The sequence below is a fragment of the Cervus elaphus genome, chromosome 5 (assembly GCF_910594005.1).
Source record: "Cervus elaphus chromosome 5, mCerEla1.1, whole genome shotgun sequence".
Taxonomy (NCBI): Eukaryota; Metazoa; Chordata; class Mammalia; order Artiodactyla; family Cervidae; genus Cervus; species Cervus elaphus.
The window spans coordinates 5,222,020-5,237,417 of record NC_057819.1 but is presented as its reverse complement, the minus strand read 5'-3'; the positions used below and the strand labels follow the sequence as shown (position 1 = coordinate 5,237,417).

Sequence of the window (15,398 nt, the reverse complement as noted above, 5' to 3'; positions counted from 1 at the left end):
AGTTTGGCCTTGGAGTACAGAATAAAGCAGAACAAAAGCTAACAGAGTTTTGCCAAGAGAACACACTGGTCACAGCAAATGCCCATTTTTAACAACATAAGAGATGACTCTACTCATGGACATCATCAGATGGTCAATACCAAAATCAGACTGATAATATTCTTTGCAGCCAAAGATGGAGAAGCTCTATACAGTCAGAAAAAACAAGATCGGGAGCTGACTATGGCTCAGATAATGGACTCCTTATTGCCAAATTCAGACTTAAACTGAAGAAAGTAGGGAAAGCCACTAGACCATTCAGGTATGACCTAAATCAAATCCCTTATGATTGTACAGTGGAAATGACAAATAGATACAAGGGATTAGATCTGACAGACAGAGTACCTGAAGAACTATGGACGGAGATTCATGAAATTGTACAGGAGGCAGTGATCAAGACCATCCCCAAGAAAAAGAAAGGCAAAATGGTTGTCTGAGGAGGCCTTACAAATAACTGAGAAAAGAAGAGAAGCTAAAGGCAAAGGAGAAAAGGAAAGATATACCCATTTGAATGCAGAGTTCCAACAATAGCAAGGAGAGATAAGAAAGCCTTCCTCAGTGATCAATGCAAAGAAATAGAGGAAAACAATAGAATGGGAAAGACTAAAGATCTCTTCAAGAAAACTGGAGACACCAAGGGAACATTTCATGCAAAGATGAGCACAATAAAGAACAGAAATGGTATGAACCTAAGAGAAGCAGAAGATATTAAGAAGAGGTGGCAAGAATACACAGAAGAAGTATACAAAAAAGACCTTCATGACCCAGATAATCACGATGGTGTGATCACTCACCTAGAGGCAGACATACTGGAATGTGAAGTCAAGTGGACCTTAGGAAGCATCACTATGAACAAAGCTAGTGGATGTGATGGAATTCCAGTTGAGCTATTTCAAATCCTAAAAGATGATGCCATAAAAGTGCTGCACTCAATATGCAAGCAAATTTGGAAAACTTGGCAGTGGCCACAGGACTAGAAAATGTCAGTTTTCATACCAATCCCAAAGAAAGGCAATGCCAGAGAATGCTCAAACTACTGCACAATTGCACTCATCTCACACGCTAGCAAAGTAATGCTCAAAAATCTCCAAGCTAGGCTTCAACAGTACATGAACTGAGAACTTCCAGATGTTCAAGCTGGATTTAGAAAAAGCAGAGGAACCAGAGATCAAATTGCCAACATCCAATGGATTACAGAAAAAGCAAGAGAGTTCCAGAAAAACACCTACTTCTGTTTTATTGACTATGCCAAAGCCTTTTACTGCATGGATCACAACAAACTTTGCAAAATTCTAAAGAGATGGGGTTACTAGACCACCTAACCTGACTCCTGAGAAACCTGTATGCAGGTCAAGAAGCAAAAGTTAGAACTGGACATGCAACAATAAGCTGGTTCCAAAGTGGGAAAGGAGTACATCAAGGCTGTATATTGTCACCCTGCTAATTTAACTTATATGCAGAGTACCTGATGCAAAATGCTGGGCTTGATAAATCACAAGCTGGAATAATATTGCCGGGAGAAATATCAATAACCTCAGATATGCAGATGACACCACCCTTATGGCAGAAAAGCGAAGAAGAACTAAAGACCTCTTGATGAAAGTGAAAGAGGAGAGTGAAAAAGTTGGCTTAAAATTCAATATTCAAAAAACTAAGATCATGGCATTCAGTCTCATCACTTCATGGCAAACAGATGGGGAAACAATGAAAACAGTGACAGACCTTTTTTTCTTGGGCTCCAAAATCGCTGCAGATGGTGAGTGCAGCCATGAAATTAAAAAGACGCTTGCTCCTTGGAAGATAAGCTATGATCAACCTAGCCAGCAGGTTCAAAAGCAGAGACACTACTTTGCCAACAAAGGTGCGTCTAGTCAAAGCTATGGTTTTTCCAGTAGTCATGTATGGATGTGAAAGCTGGACTATAAAGAAAGCTGTGCACTGAAGAATTAACACTTTTGAACTGTGGTGTTGGAGAAGACTCTTGAGAGTCCCTTGGACTTGAAGGAGATCCAACCAGTCAATTCTCAAGGAAATGAGTCCTGAATATTCACTTGAAGGACAGATGCTGAAGCTCAAACTCCAATACTTTGTCACCTGATAAGACGAACTGACTCACTGGAAAAGACCCTGATGCTGGGAAAGATTGAAGGCAGAAGGAGGAGATAACAGAGGACAAGACAGTTGGATGGAATCACTGACTTGGGACATGAGTTTGAGCAAGCTCCAGGAGTTGGTAATAGACAGAGGAGCCTGGTATGCTGCAGTCCATGGGGTCGCAAAGAGTCAGACATGACTGAGCAAGTGAATTGAGCTGAGGTCTTTCCCCTTGCCCTATATACACATATTCACACACATTTTCACCAAAATAACATTATATTCTACACATTCTTCTGCATCCTGTTTTTGAAAGCCTTTGCTTTTCCATTTCAATAAGTTTTCATCTTATGTAATACCTAAGCCAAATTCAGATATACCAGGTGACCTGAGGTGGTTTGTTTAAGTTAGTGTCAAATCTAGAATCATCACAACAAATTTTAAGTTACTTCTTCCAAGCCTGCTATGACCTGCTTTCTTCGCTTTGCAGGTCTGCACAGCTCAAGTTCTCACTCAACACCTCCAAAGCGCTCCAACTCTAGTCCCCACATGTGTACAGTTGTACACAGCAGCTGTATACACTATTGTACACAGCAGTGACAGCAGCAGCAGCAAGACTACCACCTTGCACTGGGAAACATTTCCTTATCATACGCACAAAAAACTTAATGCAATGCAAAATCTTTGAGTTAGCAAGCACCTTAGCTCCAGTCTGGAAAAAAACAGAAACTTCAAGTTAGAGGCCATATTATCCAGACTGATCAAGAAGATCTAAATGAATCTGTGACCTAATACATAAATATTGGCTAAAATACTTAGGATAGACCAGATGGTAACAGCAGTAGTGCCAACTCCTCAGGCCACTTATTTATATGCTTCTAGTATTATTCTTTCAGCCTTCTATATTCTAAACAAGTGTGTGTACATAAGAAATCCAACAAGATCTAATTTTATTTTTTCAAGTCTTAGACTCTGAAACATTTTTAAAAATACAAATACATACTCTTCGAACACTGAAAAGGCATTAAGTTTTATTCTTATTTTAGGTAAATGTTTCAGCTTCCTTAATTCTCATTTATATTTGGGTTGAAAGAGAAGACAGGAGTAGTAAGGGCAGGAAAAGGGGGGATCAGGGAGGTGTGATAAGAAAGATAACACAGGATACTTTACAGTTTAAAAATGAAGCAGAAAGAAATGTTGCTAGAGGGCCAGAAAGAAAGGTAAACAAAAGGAAAACTCAAAGGCCTATTATAGCCAGTCAAGAAACCAGTGAGAGAGAAGGAAATATATAATGGCTGAACTGGCCTTTCCATTAGAGGTACCTCCACAGATTAGCAGTAACAGGGTTCCTGTTCACTAAGTGATTATCCAAGACCAAAATAAAATCCAAAGCTTTTAAACATGCTTAAAAGAAATTCAGAGAAGTCAGATTCAGAAACATCTGTATTCCTTCATTCATTCCCAAGTGTTTGCTGAAAGCATTATGTTGAGCAATAAACATGCACATATCACACATCCCTAATGTCAAGATAATTATTCTCAGATTAATGTTGTCTCTTCACTAGCATATCAACAGGATTTTTAAATCATAAAATGTTCTTAGGAGGAACAAGAAAAGGAGAGGGAGGATAAGAAAAAGGAGGGAGGAGGAGGAAGAAGATGAGCAAGAGGAAGAACAGGAAGAAGAATCAAACAATACTCTCAATGGGCTAAAGTCTCCAAATGAAGTTCAAAGCCATCCATTATCAAATTAAACCATTAGACTCACAGCTGAATATAGACACAATCAACTCATTTAGAGATCCATGATGCCAAACCTAAATATCAACTTGATGAAGAAGATCTATGCATTTAATTCACAGCTGCTATATTTCAGACACAAGATTTTTTAATTGACACGCTCTCCCTTTTTTTTTTTAAAGATAAAATCAGGATCTTCCATCATCTGCTTACTGGTCAAGTTCCCCTATTCTTAGCTCAAATTTAAAATCTGACTTCAGTGCTCGCTTCGGCAGCACATATACATATAAAGTTGGAACAATACAGAGAAGATTAACATGACCCCTGCGCAAGGATGACACACAAATTCATGAAGCGTTCCATATTTTTAGCTGTTCTTCCACAAACTTCCACCAAAATGGAAATTTGGTTGATGGAAAATAAACTGTTTCTAAAAAAATAAATAAATAAAATAAAACCTGACTTCAGAACTAATTTCACTTAAATATGGGATCCCAAAGAGTAAGTCTATCTGTAAAGGCGGGTGCACTGGAGACTATAGTTCTCCATTTAACTCTTGAAATGGTAGGACGGGCAAACACAATACCACCACTTTATGCAAGCTTGTCAGAGGAAGCACTGGCATGGTAGGCTTAGAGAACATCTGTTTCCAGTAGCAGCAATAGATGGAAGGAGAAAAATAAGTTCCTGGTGTCTGCACTGAATAATGCCTAATGCAGTGACAGAAAACACAGGGCTCACAAACATTGTCATTTTTAAAGCATAGAAAATCAGTTCCTTAAAAATCCTGTGGTGGCACATACAAAAATAAGCGCTATTAATCCTTCCCTTTACCTGAAATTACCCGAGTGTTAGTTAAGTAACTCACTCTCTAATTCATTCTGATCATCACGTGTTGTTAGTTTGTGGTCTTTGATAATGTGTTGAAAGCTCTGCTTTCGGCTACAGCGCCTTAGAAGTTTTGGCGCTACTTCTCTGCGGGCCTGTCTGTGATTTTTTTTTTTTTTTTTCATCTTAAAGCACAAAACTGTACAAACTGTGCAGGACACCTGTGTCAGACAGATCCAGGTTCGAATCCCAGATCACCAGTTACTAATTTTGTGGTCATCAGCAAGTTACTGACCTTGTTTTAGACTCAGTCTCCTCTCCTGCTCTAAAACCTTCCTGCAGTATTGTTAGGATGTGAAGGAGGTAATGATGTCAGCACTGTGCCTAACTCACAAGAGGCTCGCAATAAGTGGTAGCTATTATTAGTATTAACATCGACAACTTTTTTCCAGGTGGTCTATGCTTCTCTTTTATTTCCATCTGCAAAATTGGAAAGCAATTTCAAAAGTTTTATCTCAAATTATGCTCTTACAACCAAGATTTTCAGATTTTCTTTTATTTTTATAAGTCTATCCTATGGTTACAGGCTAGTAAGAAACCAATACAAATTCTATACAGTCTCCCAGTCTCCAGAAGGCAATTGGACCTATGGAAGCAGGCAAACATTACAGAGACTGTGCTTATATATCCTTTAACTCTACCCCAGTCTGCTCACGAAGCAAACCAAGAGGCAGACGCCAAACCTCACTAACAGGCTCTTGCCAGACTCACTGGAAGAACATGGGACACCATGGCTGATTTTTGCTACCACCAGTCTCCTATTGTTACTGGGGCTAGATCCCCAACATGACTACTACAAGGCTGACACGCGGACAAAAACTGGCCCAAAACATTGTTTTAGCCACAGACTATTAGATTATGAACAAAGATGCTACCTCCCTGTAATATTAGAGACTGTTGTTACTTAGAGATACGGTGGCTCAGATGGTAAAGAATCTGCCTGCAATGCAGGAGAACTGGGTTTGATCCCTGGGTTGGGAAGATCCCCTGGAGAAGGAAATGGCAACCTATTTCAATATTCTGGCCTGTAGAATCCCATGGACAGCTTTTCCGGTAAGCAGTCTGAGCTGACCCCTAAAAATGGCGCGCTATTCACTCGACCAGGAAAACCCCACAAAATCATGCAAATCAAGAGGTTCAAATCTTCGTCTTCACTTTAAGAACACTCGTGAAACTGCCCAGCCCATAAAGGGTATGCATATCTGAAAAGCCACCAAGTATCTGAAGGATGTCACTTTTAAGAAGCAATATGTGCCATTCCATCGTTACAACAGTGGAGTTGGTAGGTGTGCACAGGCCAAACAGTGGGGCTGGACACAGGGTCGGTGTCCCAAAAAGAGTGCTGAATTTTTACTACACATGCTCACAAATGCAGAGAGTAATGCTGAACTTAAGGGCTTAGATGTAGATTCTCTGGTTATTGAGCACATCCAAGTGAACAAAGCCGCCAAGATGCGGCGCAGGACTTACAGAGCTCACAGTCGGATCAACCCCTACATGAGCTCTCCCTGCCACATTGAGATGATCCTTACTGAAAAAGAACAGATTGTTCCTAAACCAGAAGAGGAGGTTGCACAAAAGAAAAAGATATCCCAGAAGAAACTGAAGAAACAAAAACTTATGGCCCGGGAATAAATGCCACAGAAAATAAATGCAAATAAAAGTAAAAAAAAAAAGAATTCCATGGACAGAGAAGCCTGGCCCGCTACAGTCCATGGGGTCGCAAAGAGTCAGACACGATATAAGCAACTTTCACTTTCACTGAGGTCTAAAGGGAGATTTTAGTGAATGGAAATGAATGAGCAAATGGATTCCATAATTCAACTCATTAAGTAGACAACTGCCCTGGTCATGTGTTAAATGTGATTTGGGGGTCTAAAGTCAAAGCCTGGCTAACATTTGCTCATGTTACCTCCTGTTTAGGCCCTTTGTACAGACAAGTCAGCAGGCTCCATAAAAGCCGATTTCACCTTGCCTCCAGCTACCATACCAAATGCTTCAGGAGAAGCATTAAATTGAGATCTCTGACTCCCAACATACCTGGCAGTCAATCAAAGCTGTCAGTTGACTCTAAATAACATACTATCTCACAAATGCCCCATTTCTTCTGCTTCACATATAAAAGAGTGTGAGCAGCTACCAGAGAGCCTCAGACAGGTTTGGTTTGGCTTCTTGCCAGCAGAGGTGAACAGTTTTGGGTGGTTCAAAGCAGTGATGGATTTCCTTTTGTCACGAAAACAATCTCTACAGCCATTCACACCATAAGGCTGAGGAGGTCAGCCACAGCTGGGGAGACAGACACATTTCTTTTAAGTAAAGAAACATCTGCCCCCAAACCTGAAGTAATAAGTTTCCATCTTCATGTGACTGTGGCTTGGCTTTTGATCTCTGCTTCTAATATGACAAGCTCTAGAAGCAAAGGACACAAAACTACTAACAAAAAGGTATCCTGAATACTACTAAGATGGAAAAAACCTTGAACATACACTTTGTTTTTAAGATACACACACAAAAAGGAATGACGTTGACAGATGTGAACCACTGCTCTCCTACACACACTTGTTATCTTCTCCTAGGCACTGGCCTGCCTGTCAGTCCATCCTGTGTTGACCTCTGCTGCTTCTTACTCCCAGCCTGCCTGCCAGCACCCAGCCTCCAGGTTCCTCCCCTCTCCAGTCTTTGTACCACCTCTTTCCCACCCACCCTTGATTTTCTTCTATCTTCTCAGGTGTCCCTATATGACTTCTTACTAAGAGCCTTAACAAAGGCATTATCATTAGCTGCCAAAATCCTAACGTTTGTTTTATGAGAATTATCTAGGAGGGCAGAGCTTCAATGAAGATAAGGTCTGGGGAGTGAGATGATAACAATCACCACCAAGGGGCAGGAAAGCATCAGAGAGCAGTGGTAGAAACCGATTCCAGAGTCATACAGAGCTGGCAATGACAAATGACTGCTAGAAGTAGCCCCTGAACAAATATTTCACTTTATCATACCTCCTCCGATGCATGGTGAGTTTTTTCTGTTTCCCCATTAGTTTACCATTTAATAGTGTGTGTTTTTAGGACAGCAGACTTAGTGAGACCTCAGAGCTCTGTACAATTAATGAATTCTATTTTGAAGAAGGCTCGTGTGTGTGTGTGTGTATATATATATATATATATTCCCGGTATTTAGTCTGCAAAGTTTTCTTGATTCTGCTAAGAGGATCATATGTCAGTTTCTTATATAAAATTCAGCATACAAAAGTTTCTTAATGATTCTAATTTAGTATTTTTGAAATTTAAAAATAAAAATATTCTTACATACTTAAGAACAGGTTCTAAGTCCCTTCTCAAGACCTGGAGTATGATTATATAGATTAAAGTTAATGATAAAATATTTCTTTCTATTGATCATTCACTCAACAAATGTTTCTGAGTCAACCACAACGTGCAAGCCATTGCCTTAGGCTCCTTGGAGGACAAGACAGTGGTCTGTCACTAAGACTTCCTTTAAGAAGCAGCATTTGTAAAACATATGTATATAAACAGCAGAAAGTAGAAAATATTGTAAGAAGTATACATATAAAGCACTCCAGGAGTTCAGAGAAGGAAGAGATCAATTTTAGTTGAAGGACTCATGGAAAAGATGTGGGAGTGGGACAGTTTAGACAAGAGGCCATTTCATCATGTATTACCATGTCAATTTCTGTGACCTTCTCTAGTAGCCAAATCTCCTGTGGAATCTACAGGTTCTATGTCTGATGTCAGTATTCTTATCCATAAAACTTCCCCAAGCTACCTCTCCCGTTCATTGACATGAAAATATAAGAAAGAACATAAGGATTTAAACTCTTAAATACAATTAAATTGGTAAAGGGACTGGAATATAAGCATAATTCACTTGACTAAGCCTCAAGCCCTTTGTATTTGATAGCAATAATCCCATAGCAACTAGAAAACACACTTATCTTATTAACGAGACTGGAATTATTTTAATTAGGTAGCTCCACATGCACCAACTGTTAGAAATCAGACTGTTTTGAAACAGTTGTTAATGACTTAACACGGCAAACGTTTCCCTGAATTTCAGGGGGAAATCTATGATTGAGACAGATGGGGAAGAGCCTGTCCCTGCTGTGTAGCAGAGGAACAGCCTTGTGGGCCCAGAAACACATCTTCCACTGGGATTTAGCACAACAATCCTAGAGACACCCAGAAAGACAATCAGAAACTTTGGTAACATCTGTTACATTAAAAGTTCAAAAGTGGCACTAGCACACATCTAATAATGAAGAAACGCTTCATCTCAGAAACAAGTCTCTAAATTTCAAAGTCTCAGAACACCTAATAAGAATATCAGAGCACAAGGTCTAACCCCAGCCTTGTGGCTAACCTGGGTGAGTGTGCTCTCTACCTCTACTAGATCCTTCTCACTCAGATAAGAAACAGGAAGCATAATGGAGTTCTAGTCTGCTTCACATCCTGTTGGAAATGAGGTTGTTTTCAGTTTATTATTAATTCGCAGAAATGCTTTAAACCTTTGAAAAGGCTGTTAACAAATTTAAAGAAATATTTCCAGGGCCATCTGAGAAGGTACATGCCCTAGAAATTCTATGTTCAAGAGATATGTATGTGGCCTGCCTGAAACAAGATGGAAATGTGTTAAAATGCAACAACTAAAAAGGAATACATTTTATGTTTTAGCAGTTGGATAAGTACTATCCTTCACAGTACTTCACAGGTAAGTCTCTAGTCTACTGAAAGCAAGTATGTCAAAAAACGGCATACTGATTTCCTTTGCTCTTATTTTCTGGCCTAAGTAGGAAGAAAGGTAATAGAGTTCTCTTCCAGCCAGTCTAGTCTTTTCCTATACCTGAGACAAAGATATATCGGAGAAAGTAAGAGGGAGAAGAGCAAACACAAGCATAATAATACTTATTTCCAAGGTCTGTGGTACTCTGTACCTGCTATTTCTCCAAGGGTGTGATGAACAAAGGTTTTTCTGCCTGGCATGCCTGGGCTCCCTGGGCTCCAAGGTTTGGGAATATGAAACAATTGTTATGTTTCATAACACACACACACATAGTGTTTTATAGAAGGTTTTGCTGTTTGGACAAGACAGAAGTTCTTTTGATTATAAGGCTGAGGGGCAAGGTTAGGTATGGCTTATAATCCATTTACTGATGGATTTCATGGATTAAATTTTTCAGAGTTCTAATCTAATTTTACAAGATGGAAAAAACTTACAGTTGTTACCAGGTACAATAACATTTTTAGTCTAGGTATTTTTGTGGTATAATATGCATTGTGATTTGCACATATAATGAATATAAGGACTGAATCATTCTGCTAACAAACGCCTTTTCTCCTCTATTTTTCTAGTTCTCTCATAGCCAACTCTTCTATCAGAGCTTAATGACCAAAGGGCCAGTCTATTGGATCTGGCACACTGCCAAGTTCACAAGGCAATGAATGCTTCAGAGTCAACATCTTCTCTAAGGAATGAGAGTTGAATGGAGAAGTTAAGGCCACAAGGCATCAATTAATTCTTAAAATGATAAGTGGAGGTACAGCTGATGCTGTTTACTATTTGTATTCCAGAAAAGATGTTTATGAATTCTTAGTGATTTCACTTATATTTTAATATTTTCTCTTATAATTCAGTTATATTATGGAAGAATTACTATAAACCTGGCTATTGTTTCTGTTTTTCCTGCTTGGTAAACACATTTTTATAGGGTAGGCTTAATAAGATGCCTAGGAAGCAGACTTCCTAAAAGTTGCAAAGAATGGAAGAAAATAACAATAAAGGGAGTTTCTAAAACATCAGCACTGCATGTGGCAAATACACAACTTTCCAGTTCCACTGAACTGCTTTAGTTCCTCAGGAAGAACAAGGAGTTTGGATCAGGTTTCTTCTAAGGTCCCTTCCACCTAGAAGATTCCATGTTTCTCAAAAGTATTGTTTATTTCATAATACACATAATCAGTAAACACTTTGAGGAAAAAGTCCCAACTTTTATTTTAAAACCTCATTCTTAAAGCCAGTACTTTTTTTCATCTGCTCTGCCATGACCATAGGGCCACCAACATGTGTTAGAAATTAACCTACAATTAAAATGAGCTTTTCAAGCGAATCCTGAACTATCACCTCAAATTCTTGAACAAAAAAGTGAACAAAGAGAATTGTTGCTCATGTAGAGCAGAAGGTACAGTTACTAGTCACTTAAGAACCAGGCAACAGAGTATTTCTCGCATAGAATTTCTTCAGATCATGTTTCATTATTCATTAAACTTGGAGCTGAATCCTTTCCGAGCTACTGCAGGGTAAAGGAATCAGTTCCAAGCTTCCAGCTGCAATTTATGACTCTCATCCTTGCTTCCTTGTCCTCCTTGCAATGTTATACAACATCCGCCTCAAGAACTGGGAGTTTCACTCCACCCTTCTCCTGCTGTGAAAAATTGGTGATAATCATAGGAAGAAAAATAACAACTGTTAAATAATATGGTTGTAAGCTTAAAACTAAAAAAGAGGTCACTCATAATCATACCTATGTCTACTGACTCCTATGTTATTAAAGAGCAGAGAAAAGTGTATCTTTTAGAATCAAAGAAATTCAGCCTAGAGGTCATTTAACTCAACCTTCTCTCAAATGCCTAAATTGTATCAAGAGCAGCCCCACAGCACCTCCACTAACAGAAAACTCAAGGCTTTCAGACAGAGAGCAGCAAATCCTGAGGCCATTCTATCTGAAAGCTCTGCTTTGCATTAAACAAACAAGCCAAAACATGGCCCTGTCATTTCCACCAACTAGTCTTTGCGCTATTTTTTTAAGATATAATTCATATACCATAAAATTTACCCCTCACACAACTTTTAAGTAATGTGGAATATGGCTAATTTCTCTCCCACATCATAATCCTTCAAATACTTAAGAACAATATTGTATGCCTCTTACTACTAAAGATGTACATGTCCTTCTATCAGTCTCCATCTGAGACTACGGAAAAGCACACTGTCATCCAGTCGCAGTGACGGAGGCCACACTGGGCATACTACAGCTTATCTTCATCTTAGGTTACATCTGCCTTATCATAAACATGGCAAATAATGAATAAAAATAAATTATACAACTGTAGAAAACATTTCATTGTGAGAAGGAACACGGATTGACTGTATTACTGTGAGAGGGAAGAGGCAAACTAATTAACAGACTTTTTTGAGATACAGAAAGAAAGGGTTCACTGAAAAAGAGAGAGAAGCCTAGTAGGTTGGGAGGAGACCTCACTGTACTAAGGATAACAAAAATAGTATTTAGTGAGAAACAAATAAGAACACATTTAAATGAAGAGTTTAGGACCCATCTGTGAGAATAAAACAATAAAATGACTAGAAACAGAGGAAAATGGTAATTTAGTGAACTAGCAAATAAAGTGAATATATAGGATAGGATTCTTTTTCAATCTTTCCAAAAGAAAATAATTCTAACTTCAATGATGTAAGCTTCGATATACAACTTTCTCATTCATAATTCTCACCTTGGATGGAATGAAAACAAAACGTAAAGAAAATCCAAACAACTGTTTCTAAAACAGTAATTTGGCTATGTTATGGATAAGACTTTATTTTCACTCAATTTCTTTATTTTCAACTTTGTTTTTTAAAAAGTGATGGCCTAAGTTCTCAAAAAGTGATGGACTAAATTCTCTGGTTTTAATACTGTAATGAAAACCTGTTCAGAACACGTTGTTGTTTTTAACAGATGCAGCAAAACTCCAGATCAAACTCTTCTGATCTTAAATAAGAAGTGCTACATTTTTATGATGTTTTGTCACCCTTAAAAACTTCAAGTCCAGCTGCAGGGTCAAAGACAGCCACACTTGCAGATCCTAGCTATGTGGAGCCAGGAAAGGCAACTGCAGAGTTAGTCAACTCTTTACAGAAGGCATTCCCACCACTGTTCAACCATGTTTATCATATTTAGTAATCTAAAAGCAAACTTCTTCCAAGAGTCCATTACAAAAACATAGTCTTGGAAAAGATTTTTGGTTCAAGCAATCATTCTTCTCCATCTGCAGAACCTCAAGAAGTGGTTCTGCAAAAAAAAAAAAAAAACAACAAACTATCCTTTCTGCAAGAATTCATTAGAAATCAATGCTTATAAGACAGCACCATGCATCTTGACAACTAAATGAGAACTACAACCTTCCCAAAAAGGCACAGGATTAAATGATGCCTGCAAGAAAGCATGACTTTCACAAGAACACTTATAATGTCAGTTTAATGGCCTTCATACTACTGATGACCTCCTCAGTTCCAAAGGCAGTGAAAGAAGTACCTTAAAAAAAAAGAGTAGTTCTAACCACTAAAGGAACTTCAACTACTACAACTACAGCTATAGCTGTAAGCAGAAGTACACTGCTACGAAAATTCAGCTTTGCTGCGTTTGCTTCTGCTCGTATAGGTAGCAGTACACAAGCAGAGACAAACAACACCAGCATCATTTACGTTTTCCTCACCAGAGACAAGAGAAACAGTCAGAACTAGAGGCACCAGTCTGCGATCTGGCAGACAGGACTGTCCCACACAGTCTCCAGAATTCTCCTCTCCACAAGCTCTAGACCCTGCTGGGGTTTCCTAATATAAAGACCCCACTCAATATGATTTCAAAATATTCAAACACTTCAAAGCATAGCAATTTCAAAATAATAAGAATAGTACAGTCACATAACTTATGAGAATAGTGAAGCCAAGTTCTATAAGCAGGCTGACAAGTCATTGTTAAACCTTGTCCCAGTTGGAGAGCAAAGCTAGGACTTCAAAAGTTCCCCCAAAAATATGCCTTGATAAAGAACACAAGATCCCTCTTTCAGACATCTGAAAACCTGTCACATAGAAGATGAACGAAGACTGTGCCAGATGGTCAGATTCAGTACCTTAGTCCAGCTTTGTTACCCCCTAATTAGAACTATTAGTGCCTCAGCAGTTAGCAGGTCTTACCCCTTTTCTCCATAGCTGTGTCTTCCCAGTTCATCTTCTACCACGTGGTCATAGAGAGAGAGAGAGAGATGATCATGGTTCTCTGCCAAACGTGAAAAATATTTCTTGGATGTTCACTGGCTCCTAAACAAAACCAAAACTCCCTTTCTTGGCATACAAGCCTTCACAATGTGACCCAGTCTCTCTCTCATGCCATGCTTCCTTATAACTTTCCACCAGACTCATGAAGATCCTGCCACGGTGATCTTTTCCACCTACCAGGTTTGCCAGATATTTTCACAATTCTGAGCCAGAATACCCTTCCCCCATCCCTCCTCCACCTGACAAAATTTTACTCCATTTTTTGCGCCAACTCTGCTCTCAGAGTTAAAAGTGTCTTACTCTACTGTTTTGTTCAACTCACAGTTTTAGCATGTACTGTGTTTTTCTATAATACTTCCTCTGTTTTTAGGAATGGTGATGCTTAGAGACAGAATGTGCAGGAAACAAAGAGGTGGGCTGAAAGCAGATAGGAATGCAAAGTAGTTAGAGGCAAACTTTCTCCATTTAAAATATTTTATCTAAACCCTTGGTTGTCAGCTCTTGAAAAAAGCACCCCACTTGCTGCATTATTTACATCACTAATGCCTGGGAGCACATTCACATAGGCTTTCATAAAGAATTTGGGGTTAATGACTCCTTTAAGATCAGACCATTTCTAAGCACCTGATGTAATACTGATAAAACCATGTGAATTGGATTTTATTTTCATGAAATATTGAGAGATAAATGCTTAAATGCTACAGTGAACTCTGGTACTTTAAATGTTAACAGTGAACTCTGATACAACAACACAAGAGTCAACTCTACATATGGACATCACCAGATGGTCAATACCAAAACCAGATTGATTATATTTCTTTGCAGCTAAAGATGGAGAAGCTCTATACAGTCAGAAAAAAGAAGACCTGGAGCTGACTGTGGCTCAGATCATGAGCTCCTTATTGCAAAATTCAGGCTTAAATTGAAGAAAGTAGGGAAAACCTCTAGACCATGCAGGAATGACCTAAATCAAACCCCTTATGATTTTACAGTGGAGCCTACAAATAGAGTCAAGGGATTCGATCTGGTAGACAGAGTGCCTGAAGAACTATGGACAGAGGTTCTTAACATTGTACAGGAGGCAGTAACCAAAACCACTGCAAAGAAAAAGAAATGCAAGAAGGCAAAATGGTCATCTGAAGAGGCCTTACAAATAGCTGAGAAAAGAAGAGAAGTGAAAGGCAAAGGGACAAGGGGAAAGACATACCCAACTGAATGCAGAGTTCCAGAGAACAGCCTTCCTAAATGAACGATGCAAAGAAATAGAGGAAAACAATAAAATGGGAAAGACTAGAGACCTCTTCAAGAAAACTGGAGATACCAAGAGAACATTTCATGCAAAGATGGGCACAATAAAGGACAGAAACAGAAAGGACCTAACAGAACAGAAGATATTAAGAAGAGGTGGCAAGAATACACAGAACTACACAAAAGATTTCCTAATGACCCTGATAACCACGATGGTGTGGTCACCCATCTAGAGCCAGACGCCCTGGAGCATGAAGTTAAGTAAGCCTTAGTAAGCATCACTATGAACAAAGCTGGTGGAGGTGATGCAACTCCAGTTGAGT

At 39.0% G+C, this 15,398-nt stretch overlaps 1 protein-coding gene and 1 non-coding gene across 8 annotated transcripts in view; one reads left to right on the top strand and one right to left on the bottom strand.

The window, feature by feature from the left end:
- The window catches only part of TTC28 (tetratricopeptide repeat domain 28), a 575,247-nt gene that overhangs the window by 357,789 nt on the left and 202,060 nt on the right, over positions 1-15,398 (bottom strand). The gene's annotated exons all lie outside the window — the stretch shown is intronic.
- LOC122695807 lies at positions 4,133-4,242 on the top strand. The gene has a single exon (XR_006341559.1). It is a non-coding gene; the product is annotated as a U6 spliceosomal RNA (small nuclear RNA).